The sequence below is a fragment of the Cyclospora cayetanensis genome, unplaced genomic scaffold (genome assembly GCF_002999335.1).
Source record: "Cyclospora cayetanensis isolate NF1_C8 unplaced genomic scaffold, CcayRef3 CcayRef3_contig_454, whole genome shotgun sequence".
In the NCBI taxonomy this organism is placed as follows: domain Eukaryota; phylum Apicomplexa; class Conoidasida; order Eucoccidiorida; family Eimeriidae; genus Cyclospora; species Cyclospora cayetanensis.
In genome coordinates, this window is record NW_020312430.1 from 1 (window position 1) to 5,656 (window position 5,656).

At 46.1% G+C, this 5,656-nt stretch overlaps 1 non-coding gene across 1 annotated transcript; it reads right to left on the reverse strand.

Annotated features, from left to right (window-relative positions):
* Nucleotides 1–3: 3 nt before the first annotated feature.
* On the reverse strand, nucleotides 4–125 carry LOC113146630. The gene has a single exon (XR_003297354.1). It is a non-coding gene; the product is annotated as a 5S ribosomal RNA (ribosomal RNA).
* Between the last annotated feature and the right edge of the window lie 5,531 nt (nucleotides 126–5,656).

Consider the following 5,656-nt stretch of genomic DNA (forward strand, 5'->3'; position numbering starts at 1 on the left):
AAAGGCCGTCATCACCCAAAGGGATTCCCGCGGAGTCCCCCACCGCAGTACTAACCGGGCCTTGCGCCGCTTAACTTCGGAGTTCTGATGGGATCCGGTGCATTCGACGCAGTATGAACGACGGCAATGGGGAAAAGTGGCAGACATCGCCAACTCCTATTACACTTTCCCGCAGATTTTAGTTGACAAGGTCCGACAACGGTTTCCGAAAATCCTGTCAGTCTCTAATTTGTTTTGAATCCACGATGCTATTCTGCTAACCCTAGTGTAGTTCCACTGCAGTCAATGCAGTGTGGTTGTCTTGCCTAATACAAACTGAATGACAGGTCAACAGCAGTTCTTATTGGCAAGTGGACGTTGTCTGAGGAGGCGAGCGTCGCAGAAATGCCTTGTTGAGGCTCCATGTGACAAAGTGAATACTCACGGGTCCCAGTCACACACGACAGCCCTCTTGCGAGTCCATTTTCTGCAGAGTGCTAGAGATTTTCTGCAGCATAGTGATCCAAAATGAGCTACTCTGCCTTAAAGATATCATACCTACTATACCTGGTGGCCCTAAATATCACTGCATTAAGAAGGGAGGAGAGGTTCGGCACATTAGTTTGGGGAATTTCCTTCTTCGCCACTCATTGCGTTCCTAAAACTATAAGCCGTTAAGAAAGAACCACGATGCACGAATTCGGGCTATTTACCCAGCAACCTAATGGACTCTACGCAGAGAAGCCATCAAGTGGAGACGCACTGAGCTTCATCACGCACATGGAAAGCTTCTGAAGTAGCAGGCTATCAAAACTCCTCGTAGTCTAGGGGCTGCCTCCTGTTTCACTGTGTGTGGGAATGGGGGAAGTATGCGTCTGTTCTTTACCAGAGAGTCCATAGAGTTTTTGAAGGCTTGTGCTTTTAGTTGGCCGTTGCGATGGGGATAAGATCCCACGCTATTTCATTTTGAAGGCCCTAGAGCTTTCCCTCGCCTATGTTGAGCCTTCTTCTGCGGAAGCATGTTATCAGGGCTGATTACAACAATCATCTACAGGCTTAGGGCCCTGCACTCAAGCACGTAGACTTGAACTATAGGGTTGAAGCTGGAAAAACGTGCTAGTAAGGGGAAAGGGATTAGGCTCTAGGAACTTTTACGGATGGACTTGTTTGATGCCGTTGCTCCATGTGCACCTTGAAGTGTAGTGATTCTTGTAGTTTCCAGCATTTCAAATATGGGAAATATTACAGACGTCTTGACAAAATATATCAGGACTTTATGGAGAATCGCTAGTCGCACTAGCAGTGACATATTCTGAGGTTCCCCTGCCACATTCGTGTGGCACTGCTGGGTTAAAACAATGAAGCACCTGCAGACCTTGGAGCCAGGTGCCCTTGATGGCTAATTCTGTGGGTCTTTCGGAGGCACCTCCCAAAGCAGGCCATACTATTCAATGTTTCAACACAGGAAGAGCTGCATAATGGGATGCGTGGTCTCGCAGTACATGGGCTTCGTGGAAAGTCAATGCAAGACAGCGCCTGTGTAGGCTGGTGAACTGTGGAAAACCTTTGGCTTACGCAGCTTGACTTTGCAATGCACAGACTGAGGGAAAAGCTGTCAAGTTTAGTTCCTGGATCGCCTTGCGCCTGGTTCAAAGTGCCGCTGCACATGAGGCTATTGCGCTGCACGGACTTATGGCATTGTGGTTACCTGAAAAGCGTTTATGTAGCCAAGGGCAAACCCCAGCCATATCAGTGCCTATGATCTCCCATGTACTGTTGTGAGCGAGCGAGCTAGCGAAACAATGACCCCCCAGCCTGCAGGCTTACCGGAGTTAGTGGATTTTAGGGGCAGATGCTCGTGTGTTGTTTTAAAGAGAAAGGTCAAATATACTACTCAGAACACGGCAGAAGCAGCTGCATGCCATGATCCTTGGCGTGCCTTAACCCAGCGATGTTCGAAGTTGAATGACTGGCTTTACCACGTTTTTCTTCCAGAGCAATGAGTGTTGGCCTTTGTTCGCAGTGCGTCAAACGTACCGGATCCCATCTAGATTCTGAAGTTGGGTGGCGCGAGGCCCAGTTTGTACCGCGGTGTGGGCCTCTGCGACAGTACAAGTGAGAATGCTTCTTTTACTCATTGTTTGAATGATGCAGACCAAGCTTCAGCAAGTTTTCCCGCTACAGGTGCATTCACGACTCCCATCACTGACGGCTCCCACCAAATCGAAGGCAGTCAAGCGGCATTTCGCTGGCAATTAGCCTTGTTTTTCGCAGCACAGAGAATGTGTGCAGGTGAAGATTACATAACCCAAGCACAGGAACAAAGACAAGTATGCTTGCCTTTTCATGCTTTGAGTTGGTGGACCAGCTGTATAAGGAGAAAGTAGGGAGCACATATGAGGCCCTTTGAATGGAAGCCGGGAGCACAGGCTTGGGGTAAACGAGAATAGCTTTACCTGGTATGGACGCTGCCTTATGGCGCACTGATTCGCAGTGCTGGCCTCCTCCTGAATGCCTCACTCTTACTGAACAGTAGAAACCTCTACGGTATCACACAAAGTTTTCCACTGTAGCAAGGCAGGCAACACTAGGCACTATCGAACTGCTAAAATAAGCCCGGATTACCCCCGACACTCGCGTTGGTCACAAGTCCACTTCATTTGCAACAGGTCACAGGAGAATGCCCTGTAGGGACTGTAGTTCTCACGCCTTGACGCAGTCTGTAACGTTCCATCGAAGGACTCCGTTGGGAGACACATAACGATTTGCTCGATACAAGCTTAATTAAGTCGTACAGTATTGTTTGAAAAAGCTCTCTTCTTCCCCTGCCCGCGCCCCACGGCGTGCTGACCGGAGAAAAGGGAGAGAGCTAGGGTGCGTGTAGCTGAACCCTCAATGCACTCGGAGCATTCACAGCTAGCTGGACATTATGTCTAGCGTGCACGCACACAGCAATACGTCTTTTTGTATCCAACTAGGGCTTCTCTGCAAATAAATTAGATATACGAATAGACTAACTCAGAATTGGTAAAGAATTGACCAACTAGTTAGATATATCTGGTGTGGTAGGAAGTGCTAGGAAGTGCGCAAGTGTAGCTCAGCCCGCTGCAACAAATCAACGCACACGAACATGCGCATAAGGAACAGGAATGCATGTACCCAGAAATACAGCTGGTACTTTCTGCACACTGTAGCATAAAAGCTCCTACATGTATACAGATAGCTTCGATACAGGTTGCTTTCCATTTTATTGCCTTAATACTGATTAATCATTATCCTGGAGGCAAATGTGCATTTTACTGGATTTTTATCTGACCTTCTCACAAAAACTCCTGGTTATACGATGCACTGATTTGAAGGGGTTAAAAAGTTAATGAAGGGTCGCTACATTGTTGCAGAGAAGTTCATTTTCTCTTCTTGTGTGTTAATGCGTTTTTTATTTTTAGTACAACAATGTGCCGCTGTCTCTTTGAAGATCTTTCTGTTGCAGGCACTTGTGTATCGCAAAAGGAGCCACGGAAGTGAACTTTCAGGAGTGCATGATTCACGGTACAAGTACTGATATATGCAGACGCTTTTACTGAATGGAGCATCACTCCCCCTACGGATAAAAGTACAGCTTGCTCTTTTTTTAAAAAAATTGGATGAACTATGCTTTTGCTCTCGTTGTAAAGTACGTGCTTTGAGGTCCCTGACCGTTCTGCTCGGACTGACATAGGCAAAAGGTATTGTTGCATTTTGATCATTTACTACGTGCATCATGGTGGGACAAAGTGAACAGCATAGGCCGCATCACCTAAACTGCCAAGAACCTGAATTGTGAGATGCTTGAAGATTATTGCTTTTGGCCACTGGATATTTACGTACGTTTGTTGGCAATCAACGTAACGCGAACCTCAATTGACACGAATACCTCGAACTCCATAGTGTGCCAGTACTACTAATAAGACTCTTTCTTCGTTGTAGGTAAGGCTATTTTGAGATAAAAGAGACTTCGATACATTTTTAATATCACAGAAAATAAGTGCGACAGACTAGCGACGGAAGATCGCTTGTACAGCGGGCAAATACAGACATGGAAACATACAAAAGTGGGGGATACAGGGCATGCTAATAACACCAAAAGGCAGTGTTGAAGTACCCTGTTCCTTGTGCAGTCGATCCGCAGTTCAAAAAAATGCCTCTGCATAGAGCCTCATAAGTCGGAACCCCAAATCGGCAACGTGCGTGCATGCAAAAACCGCATGTCCCAAAGTGACAGCTTTTTCGTGCAGGATTGTCACTGCTTGATTGTGATTCTGTGTTTGTGAGTCAATTTGCCTCAAGATAATATGCCAATCTGTTTTCTTCCGCACGCTTGAATTGTTTTACGAGGCGTCATATTAGTAGCCAGTGAGGGGTTGAATTGGCAAAACGATAAAGGCGTATACGCCTACAAAACACAGAAGCGCGAGGCGAAGATATATATAGCCCAACTTTCTGGGGCACTGCAGTGGTGCATCTGCACGCAGGCCAAGGCCAATTAGGGAAATGCATATTCATAGCGTTGCCTAGATATCAACCTAGTGCACAACCCTGGATGTCCGCCACGATTGAACCACAACCCTTCAAAACCTAGATGAAAAGAAATTAGTTGATATCCTGTTTAGCGGTCAGGACCCCTATTTATTGTCTAAGAAATGGCAAGTTTCCAGAGGTGAGCCCAGCGAGGAAGCCTCCATGTGAAGGTAGAGTTAGTGACTTGCTGTTCCTCGATAGCATGAAGCATTTGGGTTCCGAGGCGGAAGCTTGTACGTAGCTGTTACAGCCCTCCAATAAGGTTGCGGTGCCACAGCATACAATGTTTTGAAGTATTACAGCTGTCTGCAGTTGTTAGTCTAAACCTAAAATGGCGAGATTCACAGACAGTTGATGCAAAAATAACTGGTCTTCTGATTTGATCAATCATTACACATATTGACTAGTAACGCTCTCACACCAAGTAATTCTGGGCTTTAACCACTTAAAATGCACAATGGTTGCATGTTGATGTGGTGCAGCATTAGCATCGTTTTTGTCACGTTTTCAAGAATGCAATGATAATGAATTGCATAAGAAACTTTATCATCCGTATCATGCTGCTCTACAAAGTCAAATCAGTTGACTTGATTCATCGAGAACGTTAGAAAAAGAAAAGCTACTTGACATGAACTACAGCAAATCATATTGCTGCATTGCGAAATAGCCTATGTGCTGGGTCAACACCATACACCATTTTGGTGTCGTGAATTGTGCCGAAGAGAATGGGTGCAGCATGCGGGCCTATCGTGCAGCCTTGCGGCGCATCAACAAGAGCTAGCGTGTCCTCATGTGGTCAGGTGGGCATTTATTGGCACATGGTCGTACAAGTATGCAGCGCATAAACGGCAACCAAGGATACATATGCATTTTTTTGCGGCACGGTTAATGATCCATGTCCCAGTTCATTACAGCTTTGAATTGTCCATAAGTGATGAAAGCATTTTTCTATCTTCATGGGAATCACATACGCAAATGGTACACTGAGGGGACTTGCCTCCCTGCAAACCAAAACACCAGGATACATGGCCTCGTTTAAGTCAAGACACAGCTGCTGTAGGTCCATATTGCGTCTAATGCACCGGTAGATGGCCCTTGACAACAGGAAAATTTTAATGGA